General features: G+C 38.4%; 2 non-coding genes across 2 annotated transcripts; both read right to left on the minus strand.

Moving 5' to 3' along the window:
* Positions 1–1,410: 1,410 nt before the first annotated feature.
* Positions 1,411–1,516, minus strand: LOC112999432 (small nucleolar RNA R71). The gene has a single exon (XR_003264619.1). It is a non-coding gene; the product is annotated as a small nucleolar RNA R71 (small nucleolar RNA).
* A 15,773-nt stretch (positions 1,517–17,289) lies between these two features.
* On the minus strand, positions 17,290–17,396 carry LOC112999431 (small nucleolar RNA R71). Its single transcript, XR_003264618.1, has one exon. It is a non-coding gene; the product is annotated as a small nucleolar RNA R71 (small nucleolar RNA).
* Between the last annotated feature and the right edge of the window lie 6,467 nt (positions 17,397–23,863).

Raw genomic sequence — 23,863 nt, forward strand, 5'->3', positions numbered from 1 at the left:
TGTGTTTAATGATTTCGTGTTTTATGTTTAATTGTTAGTATTGTGTTAGTATGTGTGTTAGTGTTGTTTAGTGTCCTGGTATTTTGTTTAATGTGTGTTCTGTTTCAGTTTTCCCATTAAGCGTTTCCCCTGTTTCAGCCTTGTGTGTTTTGCTGTGAAGATTGTGCTTGAAAACAGAGTAGTAGTAGAAATCAGCTTGCGGCAAAAACAGAGTAGTAGTAGAAATCAATTAGAGACGTATTTTAGCGACCACCCATGCTGAATTATTTGAGATTTTTTGTTTTAGTAGCTAGGGTTGTTATTTTTGGCTGAATTTTTTTGTGGTAACTTCTTTTAATCCATATTTTGTGGGAAAAATAGCTAGAGCCTTTAGTTTGGTCAGATTTGAAAGTTCCAAAAAACTAGCAAATTTTGTGTTTGTCAAAACTTCAAACGGCCATAACTTTTGCTCTGGTTATCAGAATCGCAATTATTATATATGCATTTGGGGTAGAAAAAAATTTCCTACGCTGTGGCAGCCCGCCATAGGCCCGCTGAGGTCTCCATCGTCCAAAAAAAGCGATTCTGTCAAAAGTTTTTTATTTTTCAAGTTTTATTCACTTATTTTTCTTAACTTACCATTTTTAGCTTTCATAGTTAGACTTTGAATTTTTGTCTGAATTTTTTTGTGCTATCTTCTCATCATTTTATAAGGTTGCTCACAAAATTTCAAGTCATTTGGATATCATTTGAGGGTAGCTGTAGTTCAAACCTACACCTTTATTTACACGACAAGGCAACTAGTTGTGTGCATGCTGAATGTAGTGTATGACTAGAGGCAATCCATCTGACTTACAACCCTTTGATCCTGAGATAGATATGACATTTCATAGATTAGTTAGGCATCATTTTATACCTTTTGATCATTCTGAGCATTCCATTACTGGTGAATCTGTGCATTCTGTTATTGGTGATTTTGAACATCCTGATCTTGAGCATTATAATTTTGAGCATTCTGATTCTGAGCATTCTGATTTTGCACATTCTGAGAACATGGCACAACCTCCACCCCGTGAGAGGACTCTAAGGGAAATGGCTGCACCTGATTTCACCTACGAAAGCTTGTGCATCCAATACCCTGATGAGGATGTCCCATATGTTCTTAAAACTGGACTGATTCATTTGCTTCCAAAGTTTCATGGCCTTGCAGGTGAAGACCCGCACAAACATTTGAAAGAATTTCACATTGTTTGCTCCACCATGAAACCCCCAGATGTCCAAGAGGATCACATATTTCTGAAGGCTTTTCCTCATTCATTAGAGGGAGTGGCAAAGGACTGGCTGTATTACCTTGCTCCAAGGTCCATCACGAGTTGGGATGACCTTAAGAGAGTATTCTTAGAAAAAAATTTCCCTGCTTCCAGGACCACAGCCATCAGGAAGGATATCTCAGGTATTAGACAACTCAGTGGAGAGAGCCTGTATGAGTACTGGGAGAGATTTAAGAAACTATGTGCCAGTTGCCCCACCATCAGATTTCAGAACAGCTTCTTCTCCAATATTTTTATGAAGGACTCAGTAATATGGAGAGAAGTATGATAGATGCTGCCAGTGGTGGAGCCCTTGGAGACATGACTCCTTCTGAAGCCAAAAATTTAATTGAGAAGATGGCTTCCAACTCCCAGCAGTTTAGCGCCAGAAATGATGCCATAGTCATTAGAGGAGTGCATGAGGTAGCTACAAACCCATCTGCATCATCTGAAACTAAGAAGCTTGAAGGCAAACTGGATGCATTGGTTAACTTGGTAACCCAGCTGGCCTTGAATCAGAAATCTGTACCTGTTGCAAGGGTTTGTGGTTTGTGCTCCTCTGCTGACCACCATACAAACCTTTTCCCTTCCATGCAGCAACCTGGAGCAATTGAGCAGCCTGAAGCTTATGCTGCAAATATTTACAATAGACCTCCTCAACCTCAGCAGCAAAATCAACCACAGCAGAACAATTATGACCTTTCCAGCAACAGATACAACCCTGGATGGAGGAATCACCCTAACCTCAGATGGTCCAGCCCTCAGCAACAACAACAGCAGCCTGCTCCTTCCTTCCAAAATGCTGCTGGCCCAAGCAGACCATACATTCCTCCACCAATCCAACAACAACAACAACCCCAGAAACAACCAATAGTTGAGGCCCCTCCACAACCTTCCCTCGAAGAACTTGTGAGGCAAATGACTATGCAGAACATGCAGTTTCAGCAAGAGACCAGAGCCTCCATTCAGAGCTTAACCAATCAGATGGGACAATTAGCTACCCAATTGAATCAACAACAGTCCCAGAATTCTGACAAGCTGCCTTCTCAAGCTGTCCAAAATCCCAAAAATGTCAGTGCCATTTCATTGAGGTCGGGAAAGCAGTGTCAAGGACCTCAACCCGTAGCACCTTCCTCATCTGCAAATGAACCTGCCAAACTTCACTCTATTCCAGAAAAAGGTGATGACAAAAATTTACCTAACAATTTCTGTGCAAGTGAATCTTCCACAGGTAATTCTGATTTGCAGAAGCAGCACATTCCCCCTCTTCCATTCCCTCCAAGAGCAGTTTCCAACAAAAAAAATGGAAGAGGCAGAGAAAGAGATCTTGGAAACGTTTAGAAAAGTAGAGGTAAACATACCTCTGTTGGATGCAATAAAGCAAATTCCAAGATATGCCAAATTCTTGAAGGAGCTGTGCACTAATAAGCGGAAGCTTAAAGGAAGTGAACGAATTAGCATGGGCAGAAATGTCTCCGCATTGATTGGTAAATATGTTCCTCAAATTCCTGAAAAATGCAAAGATCCAGGTACATTCAGCATACCTTGTATCATAGGGAATAGTAAGTTTGACAATGCCATGCTAGATTTAGGAGCTTCTGTTAGTGTTATGCCTCTGTCTATTTTTAATTCTCTATCTCTAGGCCCCTTGCAGTCAACTGATGTGGTAATTCATTTAGCTAATAGAAGTGTTGCCTACCCTGTTGGTTTCATAGAAGATGTCTTAGTTAGAGTTGGTGAACTGATTTTCCCTGTTGATTTTTATATTTTGAATATGGAAGATGGATTTTCTCAAGGATCAGTTCCCATCATTCTAGGCAGACCCTTTATGAAAACTGCTAGAACTAAGATAGATGTTTATGCAGGCACACTGTCTATGGAATTTGGTGACATAACTGTTCATTTTAATATTCTGGATGCTATGAAATACCCATCTGAAGATCTTTCTGTATTTCGTGCTGAAATAATTGACCATGTTGTTGATGAATACATGACTGATCTTTATTCTAATCTGCATGCCTCTTACTCTTCATGCATTGAGTCTGAAATTGTACTTGATCATATGTCTGAATTTGATGCTGAGAGTGAATCTGAGAGTGATATTGATTGCATGCCTGGTGGTGGTGTTTTACCTCTTGAGATTGATTTTATAGAGTCAGATAGGACTAACCATGTTTCAGGAAGTACACATACCTCTGACTTTCTTTATGAGGTAAAGGCTGAGAAACCATCTCCTTCTACCACTGTCCAGCCGACCACACCAGAATTGAAGCCTCTGCCATCAAATTTAAAATACGCTTACTTGGATGATAGCAAGAGTTTTCCAGTGATTATATCTGCCTCCCTTGCTGGTGAGCAAGAGGAGAAGTTGTTGTCAGTTCTCAAGAAGCATAAGAAGGCTATAGGCTGGACCCTGGCGGACATTCCTGGTATTAGCCCATCCACATGTATGCATCGAATAAATTTAGAGGATGGAGCTAAACCAGTAAGACAACCACAGAGAAGACTCAACCCGGTGATTCTTGATGTAGTAAAGAAGGAGATAACCAAGCTTTTGCAAGCCAGAATCATTTATCCTATCTCCGATAGCCAATGGGTGAGTCCCGTCCAGGTAGTCCCGAAGAAGACTGGCCTCACAGTGATCAGAAATGAGAAGGAGGAGCTGATTCCTACTCGGGTGCAGAACAGTTGGAAAGTCTGCATTGACTATAGGAGGCTGAACCAGGTTACCAAAAAGGACCATTTTCCCCTGCCATTCATTGACCAGATGCTTGAACGCCTGGCAGGTAAATCCCACTACTGTTTCCTTGATGGTTTTTCTGGTTATATGCAAATTACTATTGCTCCTGAGGATCAGGAAAAGACCACATTCACCTGCCCCTTCGGCACTTTTGCTTATAGGAAAAGACCACATTCACCTGCCCCTTCGGCACTTTTGCTTATAGGAAAAGACCACATTCACCTGATTTTTTTAGAAAATTGCATAGAGGTGTTTATGGATGATTTCACTGTATATGGATCCTCTTTTGATGGTTGTTTGAATAGTTTGGAAAAAGTTTTGAATAGATGCATTGAAACTAACCTTGTTCTAAATTTTGAAAAATGTCATTTTATGGTTGAGCAAGGTATAGTTTTAGGCCACATTATTTCCAATAAGGGTATTGAAGTAGATCCTGCAAAAATTTCTGTTATTTCACAATTGCCTTACCCCTCTTGTGTGCGAGAGGTGTGATCTTTTCTTGGTCATGCAGGATTCTACAGGCGCTTTATAAGGGATTTTAGCAAAGTAGCCCTTCCACTGTCCAACTTGTTGCAAAAGGAGGTGGAGTTTGACTTTAATGACAGATGCAAAGAGGCTTTTGATTGCCTCAAAAGAGCGTTGACTACCACCCCCATCATCCAGGCACCCGATTGGACAGCCCCTTTTGAGCTTATGTGTGATGCATCAAATTATGCATTGGGGGTTGTCCTTGCTCAGAAAATTGATAAATTGCCCAGGGTGATATATTATGCTTCTAGGACTTTAGATGCTGCCCAAGCAAATTATACTACTACTGAGAAAGAGCTTCTAGCCATAGTTTTTGCTCTTGAAAAATTTCGATCTTATTTGCTTGGTACTCGCATTATTGTTTATACTGACCATGCAGCTCTAAAGTACTTGTTGAAGAAGGCTGATTCTAAGCCTAGGTTGATCCAATGGATGTTGTGGCTCCAAGAGTTTGACTTGGAGATCCGTGATAGGAGCGGAGCACAAAATCTAGTTGCTGATCATTTGAGTCGGATCGAACGTGTCTCTGATGCAGATTCACCTATTCGGGATGATTTCCCGGATGATCATTTGTATATATTGTATAGTATTTCTGACTCTCTTTCTACTCCCTGGTTTGCTAACATTGTCAATTATTTAGTTGCCTCTGTTTTTCCTCCCTTAGCATCTAAGGCCCAAAAAGATAAGATTAAAAGTGATGCTAAGCATTTTATTTGGGATGACCCCTACTTGTGGAAATTGTGCAGTGATCAGGTCATTAGACGATGCATTCCAGATCATGAGACTGACTCAGTCCTGCAGTTCTGTCATTCTTCCGCACCGGGAGGTCATCTTGGTGTTCAAAGGACAGCTCGCAAAGTGCTTGATTGTGGTTTTTATTGGCCCACCATCTTTAAAGATGCGTGGAAGATCTGCAGCACTTGTGAGCAGTGTCAGAGAGCAGGAAATACACTTACATGGCGACAACAAATGCCTCAGCAACCTATGCTATTCTGTGAGGTGTTTGACGTCTGGGGTATAGATTTCATGGGTCCTTTTCCTGTCTCTTTTGGTTATGTTTACATTCTCCTTGCAGTTGATTATGTTTCAAAATGGGTGGAAGCCAAGCCCACTAGAACTAATGATGCTAAAGTTGTCGCAGACTTTGTCAGGTCTAATCTGTTTTGCAGGTTTGGAGTACCTAAAGCAATTGTTAGTGATCAAGGAACCCATTTTTGCAACAGGACAATGCATGCCTTGCTTAAAAAGTACGGGGTGGTACACAGGGTATCCACACCATACCACCCCCAGACTAATGGACAGGCAGAAATTTCTAACAAGGAAATCAAGAGAATTCTAGAGAAGATTGTGCAACCAAGCAGGAAAGATTGGAGTACCAGGCTTGATGATGCTCTCTGGGCACATCGGACTACCTACAAAGCACCCATAGGAATGTCTCCTTATCGGGTTGTCTTTGGAAAGGCATGTCATCTTCCAGTGGAAATTGAGCACAAAGCATACTGGGCAGTGAAGACTTGCAACTTCTCTATGGATCAAGCTGGCGAGGAAAGGAAGTTGCAACTGAGTGAGTTAGATGAAATCCGCCTAGAAGCCTACGAGAATGCCAAGTTCTACAAAGAAAAGACCAAGAAGTTCCATGATAGCATGATAGTTAAAAAAGACTTCGTGGTTGGGCAAAAAGTGTTATTGTATAATTCTAGGCTTGGACTCATGAGTGGTAAGTTGAGGTCTAAGTGGATTGGTCCTTTTGTTGTTACTAATTTTTTTCCTTATGGTACAGTTGAGATCAAAAGCGACTCCACAAACAAGAGCTTCAAGGTCAACGGACATCGACTTAAGCCATTCCTCACGAACCCTTCTTTAGTGGACGTAGTGGTGGAAGAGACTTCCTTACTCCACCCTACTCTTCCTCCACCATGACTTAGGGAGTTTTTCTTTTCCTATCTCCTTCTTTGCTTTTATTACACTTGTCCGATTCTCTTTGATGATTTAATTTTTTTTAATCTGTTAATTGTGCTACATTGAGGACAATGTGTTGTTTAAGTATAGGGGGGAGTGTTCTTTGGTTTTGCTAGTTTTGTTGGTTTTGTTAATTTGTTAGTTGTGTTAATTTGTTAATGTTGTTAGTTTTGTCGGATTTTCAGTTTAATATTTTGGGTCAATTTCGTGTGCACGTACGACTTTGCATGTTTTTCTTTGAATTATAGGATATGTTCAAGAAATGGGTAATTGTTTTGAAAATAAAAGTTCTTGACATTTTGTGACTTCAAATCCTTGATTCTTCTCTACATGTCATGATAGTTTTGAAAGCTCAATTTGAAAGTGATGATTTTACCTTTGTGAGAATTTGAGCCATCCATCATTATAATCATTTGGTGTGTTTTGCCCCATTGATTGCTTGCACAATAGCCTTGGCTTGATTCTTGTTGATGCGTCCTAATTCACATGCATATTTGGAAATGATTAAGGCAATTTTGTTCTTATAAGCTTCTAGCCAAATGGACTTACCTTGAATTAATTCCTTTGATAGCCCTTTTGAGCCTTGTGTCCCTTTCCTTGTTTTGAAGCTGACTACAAGCCTTAAGTGAAAAACCATGATATTACCATATTTTGGGCAATTTTGGAGCTTTGGAATTGTTTTGGGAATAAGTGTGGGGGGTTTTTGTTTCATTGGACAACTTGTTTTGTTGGCTATGCTTCATGATGTATTTTGGGCCATACTTGATGTACATTGTATATTGGTTAAATGTTGGAAATGATGAAACTCTTGGTTCTACTCTTCATGTTTAATTTTTATCTTTACTTCTTTTTATTTTTTTCTTAATATGCACTTATTCCCCTTTGCTCCTCTATTCCTTTGGGATTTAGCCACTGTTTAATTTTTATCCTTACTTCTTTTTATTTTCTTATTTTTTTTTCTTAATATGCACTTATTCCCCTTTGCTCCTCTATTCCTTTGGGATTTAGCCACTTATTCCATATTTCTCCATACCTTGTCCTTGGCCCCATTACAACCTTAAAAGACCTTTTGATCCTCATGTGCTTGTGTTTATGGGTTGATTGTCAATTTTAGAATCTTGCCAAGTTTATGTGGTGTTTGCTTTCATGGGTGCTTTGAGGGTAAATAGTAGCCTAGAGACTTGAGAGATAGAGTGTATATCTTGTAAGGCTTTATCACTTTTCATTCTTGAGCTGATTAACTATTTTGCCATGATTGGGTTGCTTGGATGATTTTCATGAATGTCTTGACTTTTTGGATCTCCTTATGTTAGATGTTACCCATTCCTTTCATTCCCTGATGTTCATTGAGAAATATGTGAATGTTTTTGTTTGTCTCCCTCTTATATCCTTGGATTTTGTTCTTTGTTTCATTTTGCCCAGGAGTGCAAAAGGCTAAGTATGGGGGGTTTTGATGTGCCATCATTTTCTTCTATTTTCTAAACCCTTTTTGCACCATTTTAATTATTGATTGGTCTTAATTGTCAATTAATTAGGCATTTTTATTATTTGGGCTCATTTAGCTAATTTGATGTTTTTAATCTAATTTCAGGAATTAATGAAACATTGGGCTTAATCCGGATTTTGGTTGTGGACTTGAAGAGGGCAAATAAAGCAGCGCTTATCTTAGTTAATTTCTAATTAGGAAATTTCGCAATTTTATTTTATGTTGTTCAGTGTTTATTTCGTTTTGGGCCAGAGTATTATAATAGGGCCCAGTGACTTTGAGTGACTCTTTTTAAATAGCTGCCTTGAGATTCGTGTAGGGCATTCTATTCTGTTATGCTATTCATTATTCAGAGCTTTGTTTTAGGGTTTTCGTTTTTTCTGTTTTGATGCTTCTGAGTTCGTAATGCAATTTTACGTTTTCTGCTTCTAATTACAATTTCGTTCTTGCTTCTTCTTCTACTCTCATTTACGTTTCTGTTCCATTTTACATTTCTGTTCGTTTACGTTTCTGTTCATTTATGTTTCCGTTCATTTACGCTTCTGCTTCATGTTTCAATTGCGTTTTCTGTTTGAATCCATGGAAGGCTAGATTTTCTGGTGTTGTTTCCTTTTGAGGACGAAGCCCAACTCTCTTTGAGGTTTCGCTTGTAATGTGGTTTCCTGGCAGTTCTCCCTTCACCAGTATCCCAATTTCGTGAATATTAATCAGTGCACGCTTCGTGTTCGATTAATTGCCTCTGAGCCTAACTTGCGTTCATGCTTAATGGACGAAGGGCTAACTGGTGTATGTGGTGCCTAATCACGTATTGAAAACCCTAAGTTGATTTTCGCTTAGTAAATTGAAATAGGGTTGGATTAAGTGGTTGACTGTTCGGGACGAATTCTCCATAACCCAGGATAAGAGAATGGCTCTGAATCAGAGGAAACAACCCGTTTTTAATATTAGTAGTTTCGTATTCCAGTTTACTTGTTCTGCTCTTTAATCACAAAACAAACAAACCCCCCCCCCCCAATCGTTACTGTTACTGCAAGTATATTATGAACATTTGGCTTGTCACTGCTCGTTGGGAAACGACCTAGGATCACTTCCTAGTTACTGCATTTTCATGTTTATTTGATTCGGGTACGGCCTCGATCACACATCACCATGAAAACTAAATCAAGAAGAAGAAAGAACATCAAATCGGAATAAAGAGAGAAGGAGAACGAGGAATCCTATGCTCTCACTCTATGCCGTCAATGCCTCCAAGTTTTAGAATACCTAACCTAGAGTATATAAATCTATTTAAAATTATGGGCCAAAAGTCTCTAGTGCCCAATTACAAAACAAAATTAAAAAAAATAAAACATAAAAAACTTGATCGTGCTCACGTCCCTGTGATCATGGTCATGGGCTCGTGATCTTCTCGCAAGTGTTATTTGGGCTCCAGCTCTGATGTTTGATCATGGGGATGTGATCCCTAATCACATCCCCATGATCTTCTATGCAAGTTACAACGAAACCTCCTTGAATTTAACTATGCTTCCAAGTCTTTTGTGCTCAAACTTCCCTTTTTAATTCCTTCATGCGAAAAGTGATCTAAACTAAAATGTAAACTAGGCAAACACCGCACAGGTCCTAAAAGAATGAAACACTACAAATTCGATAAAATTAAGCTAAAATACATAGATAAATGCAACCTATCCTAAGTAAAATGATATGCAAATATGACCTAAAACGCAACACATCACATGATTGTGTGACTTAAATGTGGAATGAATGTTGATTTGTGGGACGAGGATTTTCAATTCTTGTGGGGATGAATGGACTCCATACAGAGTGCATTTGTAGAAAATAAAGACTTTTCCAATAAATAAATTCCTTAAGAAAATGAATGAATTACTACATAAAAAGAGTGTGAACTTAGTAATTTAATGAAAGATATCAATCTTAACTTTTGAGATATGCAGTGTACTTATTGGATTAAGAATAACAAAGTAGGTCCTATGCAATAGATAAAAAGTGTGAAGAATATAATTAAGCATAACATGTTGAGCGTGGTAAAGGAAATCATAAAACTTAATAAAACGAAAAAAAAAAAATCACAAATATGGATTCGTTATGGGATATGTGCATACACATATGCTGTAGTGTGTGATTCATTGGATGATTTTCATTAGAGAGAATCAGGGGAAAGGAAAACCTTTCCATTTGGGGTCAAGTGTGGCCAGTGCAAAGTATGCAAATGCGCAATGGATGACACGTCGATTAAGGATTCTAGCATGGACAACATGTGGTCATGTTAGAAAATGTTATGGATCGTGTGGAGGTTCTAGCCATGAGAGACGTTGCATTGTGATGGATAGGGCCACATAGGGCTATTGTGCCCGAGATGTGGGGCCATTGGGCTTGTGAGGGAGAAGAAGTCTTCGTGTATGAACTCGTAAAGATTGTGGACCGTTGTTTGGTACCAATTGGCAAAGGAACCCACACCGATAAAGATAGACAATCTTAGTGGGGAAGCGTCATTGATGAGTCAGTCCTCAAAGATTGGATGATCACATAGAGTGGTATTTGGGAAATGATCGTATGGAGGGACCATCCTTGGGCGTATGGCACCAAGTTGTGGCTTTGAGTCACACCCCAACTTGGCAACCCCAACTAAATGTGAGACATTATCTTGTTGGTGAGAGCTTGCCATTGTATCATGGTGAGGGTGTACTCCCAACAATCATCCAACTTAAGATAGTGTATGTCCACTAAGTTTCAAAAGTTTCAGTGGCAGCAGGCCCATAAATGAAAAAGAATTAAGTGTTCACTAGAGATTTTGGGTGACAAGTGAGATCATGAGAGTGCTTTGATATATGAGTAATTTTGTGTGATTGTTTGGACCTTTGGGTCATTTGTTTGTTGATTTATTGAAAGATGGAGACTCACCCATACACCTAACATTTTTTAGATGGACTTGTTGATGTAGTTTGACTATCAAGGATTGAATGGAGTGGCTACGTTAAGCACTACCACTGAAGATGGACTTGCTTATGGAAGAAGAACCTTCCGAGGATATCTCATGATTTTAGACGAGTATTTAATGGGTTATGGTTTTTGGGTCACTGTTATGAGCCCTAGTCTTTTTTTGTATATGAAAGAAGGTAGACTAGGCTATCCTTTTATGTGTGTCAGTGTCTTATATGTGACCCAAATATATTGTGTGATTGAATTTTGATCAGAGATGTAAACTGATATTTTTTTGGTAATACAAGTGTTAAATGATGTAATTGAGGATGTTCAATTGAGATTTGTTGTAACTCTAATTGTTTATGAAATTATGCATTTTGTAAACATCATTCAGTCAATTAAGGAGGATTTTGAGGATATATGTTGAGTTATGGTGTTTTAATGATTTCTTGGGAATCAAGCGTTTGATAAATGAAGATATTTTCTTAAGGAATGATATTTCGTTAAGGAAATTTTCTTTGAAAAGGAAATATGAGTTTTATTTCACCAATATACAACTTAGTCACATCAGTCGCCCCAATCGACTTCCCTGTACTAGCGGTTTCCAATCAATGATTGTTGTTCCAATGGTTAACTTTTTAAGTGTTAACAGATTTGGTTAAGACATTTGCACAAGTTTTGTACACCATTCACGCTGTACAAATATGACTTGGTTTTGGGAACAACATGTATGTTTGAACCCATATTTAAATCCAATTTATCTTTTCTATCATTTATTTTCTTGTTTAATTTATTTTACTGCAATTCTCTTCTTCTAACTTTCTTTTTCAAACTCAAACACTTTTTATTTATTTGCACTTTACATTGATTTACTCTTGATTATATCTTTATTTCCAAAGATAGACTTTGAACAATTTTCTGATTGCAATTGTCAATACTAAAAAAACACCTTTTTACGATGCACCTTCAACAACGGCTCCCATAAAACCGTCTTAGTATATAAGACGGTGGCAATTTTGTAAATATAAGGTTTTCAACGAAGACGGTTTTACAAAAATCGACTTAGAATTGTTGTTTTCTAAGACGGTTTTGCAAAAATCATCTTAAAATGATATTTTTCTAAGACGATTTTGTGAAAACCATCATGGAAGGATGAGAGACGTTTTTCTAATTGTGATTTTTGGAGTTCAAGTCGCGTGGGTCACACAAGGATCCAGATAAAATGAAGAAATGTTGACTGTTACCTTTGGAGTTCAGGTTGCGCAGCCACTCTGCTGTAGTCCAAGAGACGGTTGCGCGTGAGCTGGAGGAGCACCACAGCAACTGGACCTACTCGAAGTCAATGGTAGTGCTTGACATGACATGGAACATGGCATTCATAGTGGTCTGGGCGGTGATGCTCGCCTACACTGTCAAGGACAACCCTAACATGCCGATCCACTGGTGGATCTACAACTACGTGTTGCAATGCCTCATCCAAGTGGCTCTCTTGTGGCTCGAGTAGCACAAGAGGAACGACGCTCACAGGGACAAGGAATTTGCTACCAACCTCCAATATGACGATGTCAACGATAGCGACAAGGACGATGTTGGAACCTCTGAGAGTTCCTCTTCCTCTAGGTTTGTTCAATTTTATTTCAATTCAATTCAATTGTTCAATTTTGATTATAAGTAAACTCGCTAATTTGTTAATGTCCACATCTTACATGTACTTCAAAAAAAGATCTAAAATCTAAGGTATGTGTATACTGTATAGCCGCACTGGGACTATTTCCTTATGTTGTAAAATATTTGTTTTGCTCCCCGTTTCTTCTTGTGTATTCCCTTAATGAAACCATCAATATCAATGCATAAATCTTGATTAAAACTTCAATTATGCAAGTTTAGGGCTTTCATATACAAAGTACTAAAGGGGAAAACTAAGACATGTTGCTAATTTGAATACATAATGAAGTCCTCTACTGGCCTACCCTGGTATGTGAACCAACTTCATGCTAGATTTAGTTTATTCAAAGGTGACTAAGATGGTACTAGACTGTTGTAGTTATAGATAATGTTTGGGTGAAAGCATTACAATATAATTAGCTTTTCTACCAAAGGTGACTACAAAGAATCTTTTGATTTTGAATTATTTTCAATATGTGAGCCTTCCTATACTTTTGTCCTATAACATGTTTTTTACTTTGAGCAATTGAAAGGTTGATGGTGATTAGGATTAGATACCTGATTTTTCAACTCTACTACATACATTATTCATAGCCTGGAGATAAAAGTTAAGCTTCCTTGCTGGACAAAGAAATTATTAAGAAGGCATTGATTTTTCCTGATTTTTCAAAATATGTTGTTCAGAAAAAAAAGTTTGTTTTTCTCTATTTCTTTAGAAAAACAAGAAGGTTATTGTCACCCAGCAGTATGTCCACCTCATGCAGCCATACAAGAATTGCGTGTAACTGTCCGTGTGCTACCTCCTCAAGATTGTATGTTGATGTGATCCTTACTATGAGTGGATTTCTTGATACAGGTCATAGAGTTTGGATGACGCTACTTCCAGGGAGGGAAGATAAGTCAGGGTAGACGCCACAAGGATTACCTTGATAAGTCTGAGATTGGTTCAACAAGGAACCCAAAGAGAAGCTCTCACAAAATATTCACAAAATGCCAAAAGTCCTTCTATTGAAAACAAAATCCATACATATAGTGTATCTGAACAAAAAAATAGAAATAGACATGGGCCTTCAAATCAGTTTGGGCCAAAATGACAATGAAAAAAATAGAAATATAAAAGAAAACATATTTGGCATGGGCCTTCAAATTCGGCTGGGCCTTCAACAACAATTAATATTCTTAGTAGTGCATCTGCCTCTGGGCCTTTATCCTTCTCCACTTAGGCCATGTTAAGTATGCCTGCTACCATTTGTTAGAGGGTATTCACTGACTGCTTGGTCCTACTCCTGGTCATAGGTCCCTATATTTGGGCAGTTTTAGGATTCTCATCATTCCCTCCTTCTTGGAAAGCATTTGGCCTCAAATGTTCAGAATCATGACCTACAACAAATGGAGTCAAGTTAGCAACATTAAATGAAGAACTTAATCCATACTCACCTGGAATATCAATCTTGTAAGCATTGTCATTGATCCTCTCTAGTACTTGAAAGGTTCGTCTCCTCTAGGTTTAAGTTTTGGACTTCCTTTGTTTAGGGAACTTCTCTTTCCTTATGTGTACCCAAACCCAATCACCTGGTTCAAGTATCACTTTCTTCCTGTTCTTGTTGGCTTACTTGGCACAACATTCATTTTTCTTTGCAATTTGAGCCTTCACTTGCTCATGCAATCTTTTCACATACTCAACTTTAGCATGTACATCCTTATGCTGAGTCTCTTGGGGATTGTTTTTGTAAGCTGGCCTATTAGGAAATGAAGCTCCTGGAAAGAGGTCAATTTGATGTTCTATGCCTCTTGAAGGTGGAAGTCCATGAGGAATCTCCTTGGGAAAGACATCTTTTAATTCTTGCCATAAGAGTTCAACACTAGGAGAAGCAGAAATAGTTAGCTCATTAGAATTATAATCTTTACTGTCTTTGCAGTACAGTAGATAGAGCGACTCACGAGCAAGTAACACCTTCCTCACTTCACTCACCTTTGCTAAACAATTAAATTTTCTCTCATGTGTATCACTTTTTCTCTCATGTGTATCACTTTTTCCCTCACGTGTATCACTCTTCTTTTTCCTATTCCTCTTTGGTGCTTCACTCTTTTCTTTCTCTTGTTCTCTCTTTTCTCTCATTCTGATTTGGTCAACACACATTTCCCTAGGGGATAGAGTGATGTGTCATCATTTTCTCCTATTTCTTAACCCTTTTTGTCACCATTTTAATTACTGATTAGCCTTAATTATCAAATTAATTATGCAATTTTATCATTTCGGCCTATTGGACTAATTTTGTGTTTTTATTTTAATTTCAGGAGAATTATAAGCAATTGGGCTTGAATCCAGAATTGGGCTTGGACCTGAAGAGAGTAAACAATTTTATCAAATCTTATCTTATCTAGATCAAATCTTATCTTATCTAGATTTTATCTAATCTAGATATTATTTCATCTAGATCTTATCTTATTTAGATTTTATTTCATCTAGATTTTATTTTATTAAATCTTATCTTATCTTGTCTAGATTTTATTTTATTTATGGGCTTGGACTTAAAACAGATTTGTAAGCTTTGGGGCTGAAAATATATAACAGCACCAAGGCTCTAGTTTGAGGACCCTCTCTCTCCTTTTTCGTTTTTAGTTTTAGGCTTCTCTTCTTCTTTTAGACACTTTTTCGTTTTGGAAGAATAATTCTAGTTTTCTTCGTTTTCTACTGATTAATGGAAGGCTAAGTCTCCAGCGTTGTTTTCTCTTTAGGATCAAGCACAACTCTCTTTGAGGTTCTATTATTACTATTAAATTCTGATCAGTTTTTCCTTTTCACCAATTACTCTGTATTTGTTGCTATTAATCCATGCATGCTTAGTGCTTGATTAATTGTCTCTGCGCTTAATTTACGTTCATGCTTAATGATCGTTCATGATTAATTGGTGTATGTGTTGCTTAATCACATAATGAACGCCTTATGTTAAATTTTGCTTAGTAATTTAATTTAGGGTTGGATTAAGTGGTTGAACTGATAAAGAATAAATTCTCGTAACCTAGGATAAGAAACTTGCTCGTGAATCAAGGGGAAGCAACGTGTTTTAATTTTGATATTTTCTAATTCAAATTTACTTGCTGTTTAATTTACAAAAACAAACAACCCCCCTCCCCAATTCATTACTGTTTTATTACTATTTGTTATGAACGTTTAGTTGACCATTGCTCGTTGGGAGACGACCTAGGATCACTTCCTAGATACTGCATATTTAATGTTTATTTGATTCGGGTATGGCCTCGATCAAATTTGGCACCGTTGCCGGGGAGCAATGGGCCAAAGGTTCATAATAGCTAGTGATTCGTGTTTTATGTTTAGTTGTTTTACGTTTACTTCTTTTGTTTAGTGTGTTCGTGTTGTGTTAGTGTGGTATTCTGTTTTATTTCATGTTCTGTTTTCCAATTTAGTAGTACCCCTTGTTCAGCGCTTTTCATGTTTCAGTTTATTGTTTTGCTGTGAATAGTGCTTAGCGACGGAATTAGAGACTGATTCTGGGTTACTGTTCACACAGCATTACATTAGCGACTGAATTAGCGACGGGTATTTACAATTTAATTGGCGATTTTTGTTTTGATAGTTAGGGTTGTTATTTTTGGCTGAATTTTTGTGTGGGAAGTTCTTTTGACTCATATTTTGTGTGAAAAATACCAGGAACACTTGGTGTGGCTGGATTTGAGAGATTCAAAAAAATTTGAGAACTTATTTTTAGCAAAACTTAAAACAGCCATAACTTTTGCTCCGAGTATCAGAACGACTATTATTATATATTTATTTGAGGTAGAAAAAAATTTCCCAGACCGTGGCAACCCAAGAGAGTTCAGTTGAGGTCTCTAACTAGCCAAATTCGCCTGTTTACTAAGTTTTTATTTTTTTATTTTTCAAGTTTTATTATTCTATTTTTCTAAACTTTCCTTAGGCAGTTTCCATAGTTAGACTTTGAATTTTTGTTTGAAGTTTTTTGTGCTATCTTTTCATGATTTTAGGGTGTTCCTCAAAAAAATTCAGCTCATTTTGATATCGTTTGAGTATAGTTGTAGTTTTACCCCCTTATTAGGTGCTTGTTGAGAAACACATTATTTGCTGCATATAGTGCATGACTAGGGGCAATCCAGGTGATTTACAACCCTTTGATCCTGAAATAGATAGAACCTTTCGTAGATTAGTTAGGCATAGTGTGCATCCTGATCATTCTGTGCATTTTGAACATTCTGAGCATTCAGTTGAGGGTGATTCTGAATATTCTAATTTTGAACATTCCGCTACTAATTTTTATACTGAGAACATGGCTCAACCTCCACCTCGTAAGAGGACTCTAAGGGAGATGGCTGCACCTGATTTCACTTATGAAAGCTTGTGCATTCAATATCTTGATGAGTGTGTTCCATATGTTCTCAAGACTGGACTAATACATTTGCTGCCCAAGTTTTATGGTCTTGCAGGTGAAGATCCTCTTAAGCATCTTAAGGAGTTCCATATTGTTTGTTCCACCATGAAGCCCCCTGATGTCCAGGAAGATCATATCTTTCTAAAGGCTTTTCCTCATTCTCTGGAGGGAGTGGCAAAAGATTGGCTATACTACCTTGCTCCCAGTTCCATTTTTAGCTGGGATGACCTTAAAAGGGTGTTCTTGGAGAAATTATTTCCTGCATCTAGGACCACTGCCATCAGAAAAGACATTTCAGGCATCAGGCAACTTAGTGGAGAAAGCTTGTATGAGTACTGGGAAAAATTCAAGAAATTGTGTGCAAGCTGTCCTCACCACCAGATTTCTGAGCAACTCCTTCTGCAGTATTTCTATGAGGGACTTAGCAACATGGAGAGGAGTATGGTTGATGCTGCCAATGGTGGAGCCCTTGGTGATATGACTCCTGTTGAGGCTAGGAATTTGATTGAGAAGATGGCTTCCAACTCCCAACAATTCAGTGCAAGAAATGATGCTATTGTTCTTAGAGGAGTCCATGAGGTGGCCATGGATTCATCTTCATCTACTGAAAATAAAAAGCTTGAAGGAAAACTTGATGCCTTGGTCAACCTAGTAACACAGCTTGCCATGAATCAGAAATCTACACTTGTTGCAAGAGTCTGTGGTCTATGTTCTTCTGCAGATCACCATACAAATCTTTGTCCTTCTTTGCAGCAATCTGGAGTCAATGAGCAACCTAAAGCTTGTGTTGCAAACATTTATAATAAACCCCCTCAGCAGTAAAACCAACAACAGCAGAATAATTATGATCTTTCAAACAACAAATACAATCCAGGTTGGAGGAATCATCCAAATCTGAGATGGAGAAGTCCTCCACAACAACAACAACTAATCCCTCCTTTTCAGAATGTTGTTGGCCCAAGCAAGCCATATGTTCCTCCCCCAATGCAGCAGCAGCAACAACAACAAAGACAACAAGCAACTAAGGCTCCTCCTCAACATTCCTTAGAAGAGTTAGTGAGGCAAATGACCATCCAGAATATGCAATTTCAGCAAGAGACAAGAGCCTCCATTCAGAGTCTGACAAATCAGATGGGGCAGATGGCTACACAGTTGAACCAAGCTCAGTCCCAAAATTCTGACAAATTGCCTTCATAAACTATGCAGAATCCGAAAAATGTGAGTGCCATCACCTTGAGGTCTGGCAACCAAATTCAAGTGCTCCACCAGTAGCAGCACCTGCACCTGAACCTGTCAAGCTTCATTCTATACCTGAAAAATAGGATGAGATAGTTGCACAAAAGAGAAAGCTTCCTAACAAAAATTTTCATGCAGGTGGACCTTCTTCTAGTAATTCTGACTTACAGCAGCCTCCTATCCCTCTTCCATTCCCACCTAGAGCAATTCCAAACAAAAAAATGGAAGAAGTGGAAAAGGAGATCTTGGAGACCTTCAGGAAAGTAGAGGTGAACTTACCTCTGCTAGATGCCATCAAGCAGATTCCAAGATATGCCAAGTTTCTAAAGGAACTGTGCACCCACAAAAGGAAGCTCAAGGGCAATGAACGGATTAGCATGGGCAGAAATGTGTCAGCATTGATAGGTAAATCTGTTCCTCACATTCCTGAGAAATGTAAGGACCCAGGTACTTTCTGTATACCTTGCATTATTGGGAACAGTAAATTTGAGAATGCCATGCTAGATCTAGGAGCATCAATTAGTGTCATGCCTCTGTCCATTTTCAATTCTTTATCTCTTGGACCTTTGCAATCTACAGATGTGCTGATTCATTTGGCAAATAGAAGTGTTGCTTACCCCGCAGGTTTCATAGAGGATGTGCTGATTCGGGTTGGTGAACTTATTTTTCCTATTGATTTTTATGTTCTTAATATGGAAGAGGGATTTTCGCATGGTTCAGTTCCAATTATTTTAGGCAGGCCATTTATGAAAATAGCCCGAACCAAGATAGATGTTTATGCTGACACATTGTCTATGGAATTTGGTGATATTGTTGTTCATTTTAACATTCTTGATGCCATGAAACATCCATCTGAGGATCATTCTGTTTTTTGTGCTGAGATAATTGATCAGATTGTTAATAATTATATGTTTGATTTTGATTCTGTTCTTTATGGTAGGAAACATCCATTTTTATCTGATCTGCATACTTGTCATTCCTTATGCATTGAATCTGAATTTGTACTTGATCATATGTTTGAATTTGATGCTGAGAGTGAATCTAAAATTGATATTGATTACATGTCTGGTGATGTTTTACCTCTTGAGATTGATTTTCTAGAGTCAGATAGAACTAACCATGTTTCAGGAAGTGCACATACCTCTGACTTTCTTTATATGAGGTACAGGCTGAGAAACCACCCCTTTCTACCATTATCCATCCGCCCACACCAGAATTGAAGCCTCTGCCATCAAATTTAAAATATGCTTACTTGGATGATAGCAAAAGTTTTCCAGTAATTATATATGCCTCCCTTGCTGATGAGCAAGAGGAGAAGCTGTTATCAGTTCTCAAGAAGCATAAGAAGGCTATAGGCTGGACCCTGGCAGACATTCCTGGTATTAGCCCATCCACATGTATGCATCGGATAAATTTAAAGGATGGGGCTAAACCAGTAAGACAGCCATAGAGAAGACTCAACCCGGTGATTCTTGATGTAGTGAAGAAGGAGGTAACCAAGCTTTTGCAAGCTGGAATCATTTATCCTATCTCCGACAGCCAATGGGTGAGTCCCGTCTAGGTGGTTCCTAAGAAGACAGACCTCACCGTGATAAAAAATGAGAAGGAGGAGTTCATTCCTACAAGAGTTCAGAACAGTTGGCGAGTCTACATTGATTATAGGAGGCTGAACCAGGTAACCAGAACAGATCATTTTCCCCTGCCATTCATTGATCAAATGCTTGAGCGCTTGGCAGGTAAATCTCATTACTGTTTTCTTGATGGTTTTTCTGGTTATTTACAAATTCATATTGCTCCTGAGGATCAAGAAAAGACCACATTCACTTTTCCCTTTGGTGCTTTTGCCTATAGGAGAATGCCCTTTGGCCTTCTTCTCCTACCATGGTTCCTCCCACTGTTCAGCCACCACCCACACCAGAGTTGAAGCCCTTACCAGCAACCCTCAAATATGCTTACTTGGAGGACAAGGAAAAATTTCCAGTGATCATTTTTGCCTCCCTTGATGCTAAGCAAGAGGACAAGTTGTTGCTAGTTCTCAAGAAGCACAAGAAAGCCATTGGATGGACTTTAGCAGACATTCCTGGTATTATCCCATCTACCTACATGCATAGGATACTTTTAGAGGATGGAGCTAAGCCAGTGAGGCAGCCACAGCGGTGACTCAACCCCGTCATTCTAGATGTGGTGAAAAAGGAAGCGACCAAGCTCTTACAAGTTGGAATCATCTACTCCATTTCTGACAGCCAGTGGGTGAGTCCAATCCAAGTGGTTCCTAAGAAGACAGGCCTCACAGTGATCAATAATAAAAAGGATGAGTTTATCCCCACAAGAGTGCAGAACAGCTGGCGAGTCTGCATTGATTATAGGAGGCTGAACCAGGTAACCAAAAAAGATCATTTTCCCCTGCCATTCATTGATCAAATGCTTGAGCGCTTGGCAGGTAAATCTCATTACTGTTTTCTTGATGGTTTTTCTGGTTATTTACAAATTCATATTGCTTCTGAGGATCAAGAAAAGACCACATTCACCTATCCCTTTGGCACTTTATAGGAGAATGCCCTTTGGCCTATGCAATGCCCCTGGTACCTTCCAACGGTGTATGCTTAGCATTTTCAGTGATTTTTTAGAGACTTGCATAGAGGTGTTTATGGATGATTTTACTGTTTATGGATCCTCTTTTGATACATGTTTGGATAGTCTAGATAGAGTTCTTAATAGATGCATTGAAACTAACCTTGTGCTGAATTTTGAAAAATGTCACTACATGGTAGAACAAGGTATAGTTTTAAGGCATATCATTTCCAGTAGGGGCATAGAGGTAGACCCTACAAAAATAGATGTTATTTCACAATTGCCTTACTCCTCTTGCGTGCGAGAGGTTCATTCTTTTCTTGGTCATGCAGGGTTTTATAGGCGCTTGTCATACCCTAATTTCGTCCGGGGATTATTACTTGATAATATGCAACCTTTGATCGGCCGCTTTGAGATACTTGGCATCCTTTGTTTCACAATATGTGAAGTCCCGAGACATGCCGAAAATCAAAAGGAAGCAGGCTTACGCGATCCGTGAAATTTCGTAATGTGGCGGAAACCAAAAGGAGGTGTTGTTACGCAATCCGTGAGTTTCCGTAACTTCTTCGAAAGCTAAAAAAGAGTAAATACATGATCCGTAACCTTACAGAAAGAAAATAAGTATCGTTACGAAATTCGTAAAGTTTCGTAACGTTACGGAAAAAGAATCACCAAAAAAGGTAAAGGGGGGTGAACTTATCAAGATAGGGGTGTAAATAGCAATTCAAATCTAGGCCCTTCCGGAACATTTTGGAAGTTGGGTTGCTTAAGGAGGAAGCAACTGGGCGGCAAGCTCCTCCACGTTTTTGAAAAATGGTTTCCGGGGCTTCCGCGGCTTCCGTAATACTTTCGTAAAATTTCCGAAAACCTTGGGTAAGCATATTCCACTTAACATTGGTGAAAGGGAAGAGAAAAAAGATGAAAGTTAAGTCATATATGCTTCCGTAAGGCTTCCATAACTTTTCCGTAAATTACGAAAGAAGGTGGGGTGAACTTATCAAGATAGGGGTGTAAATAGCAATTCGAGTCTAGGCCCTTCTGGAACATTTTGGAAGTTGGGTTGCTTAAAGAGGAAGCAATTGGGCGGCAAGCTCCTCCACGTTTTTGAAAAATGGTTTCCAGGGCTTCTGCGGCTTCCGTAATACGTCCGTAAAATTTCCGAAAACCTTGGGTAAGCATATTCCCCTTAACATTGGTGAAAGGGAAGAGAAAAAAGATGAAAATCAAATTCGAAAACACTTCCGTAAGGCTTCCGTAACTTTTGCGTAAAATACGAAAAGGGGGGTGAACTTAGTAATTCGGGTGCGCTTAGAAATCTTCTTCATTAAGTCTCTGGGCGACAAGCACCTCCTTTTTTTATATAAATAGGGGAGGGGGGAGCTGTTTCAAAAGGGTAGAGACCCCTTTGGCTATGCATTTCGGCTATTTTGGGCAAAAAACATGTTTTCGTGAAGAAAAATCGAGTCGAAGTACTTCCGTAACGCTTCCGTAAGCGATTCTGTGGAAATTCTTCATCGTTCTTCGTCGTTCTTCACCGTTCTTCATCCGTTCTTCGTTCTTCAACGGGTAAGTTTTCGAATCCGAGACTTTCAATTCAGTTCTTGTTTTGTGTACTTTCACTTTAATTTCGTTTACTTTCAGTTTTCTTTTCTTCCGTTTTTAAAATGCTTTAACCGTTTATTTAAGCCGTTTTCTCGCCTAATAAATGATAAAATGAATTTCAACCGATCATTTGTGTTGTAATCTCGTTTAATCACTGTTAAAACAAAATTTAACCGATCGTTCACGTTGTAACCACGGTTAAACCAAAAAGAGGTAAAATAATAATATAATAATCAAAAAAATATCTTTTAGTAAAATAAACCAAAAAAAATCAATCGGACGTTTTCTCTTTGGGATTTCTCATTCTTAATTGAATTGACTAATAACTAAAGTTAAACTAAGGCTAAAATCAATTCACCAAGTCAAGCTCGTCCATAAAAAAATCACTAAAAAAAGGGATTTGAAAGTTTATTATCTCAGTCTTTCTTACCAAGTTAATGGATCATTTTTAAGGTTCAACACCTTTAAATGATCACATTTCAAGTAAAAAGAAATCGTGTGATTCACCCTTAAAAAAGAACTACGTAGGTCTGATTTCCTCTTCGATGGAGGGTGATGTGCCATCATTTTCTTCTATTTTCTAAACCCTTTTTGCACCATTTTAATTATTGATTGGTCTTAATTGTCAATTAATTAGGCAGTTTTATTATTTGGGCTCATTTAGCTAATTTGATGTTTTTAATCTAATTTCAGGAATTAATGAAACTTTGGGCTTAATCCGGATTTTAGTTGTGGACTTGAAGAGGGCAAATAAAGCAGCGCTTACCTTAGTTAATTTCTAATTAGGAAATTTCGCAATTTTATTTTATGTTGTTCAGTGTTTATTTCGTTTTGGGCCAGAGTATTGTAATAGGGCCTAGTGACTTTGAGTGACTCTTGTTAAATAGCTGCCTTGGGATTCGTGCAAGGCATTCTATTCTGCTATTTTCATTATTCAGAGCTTTGGTTTTAGGTTTTCACGTTTTTCTGTTCCCTTGTTACAATTTTCGTTCTTAATGCAAATTTCCGTTTTCTGCTTCTAATTACGAGTTCATTCGTGCTTCTTCTTCTACTTTCATTTACGTTTCTGTTCATTTACGTTTCTATTCATTTATGTTTCTGTTTCATGTTTCATTTGCGTTTTCTGTTTGAATCCATGGAAGGCTAGATTTTCTGGTGTTGTTTCCTTTTGATGACGAAGCCCAACTCTCTTTGAGGTTTCGCTTGTAATGTGGGTTCCTGGCAGTTTTCCCTTCACCAGTTATCCCAATTTCGTGAATATTAATCAGTGCACGCTTCGTGTTCGATTAATTGCCTCTGAGCCTAACTTGCGTTCATGCTTAATGGACGAAGGGCTAACTGGTGTATGTGGTGCCTAATCACGTATTGAAAACCCTAAGTTGATTTTCGCTTAGTAAATTGAAACAGGGTTGGATTAAGTGGTTGACTGTTAGGGACGAAT

Source organism: Glycine max, chromosome 14 (genome assembly GCF_000004515.6).
Source record: "Glycine max cultivar Williams 82 chromosome 14, Glycine_max_v4.0, whole genome shotgun sequence".
Lineage (NCBI taxonomy): Eukaryota > Viridiplantae > Streptophyta > Magnoliopsida > Fabales > Fabaceae > Glycine > Glycine max.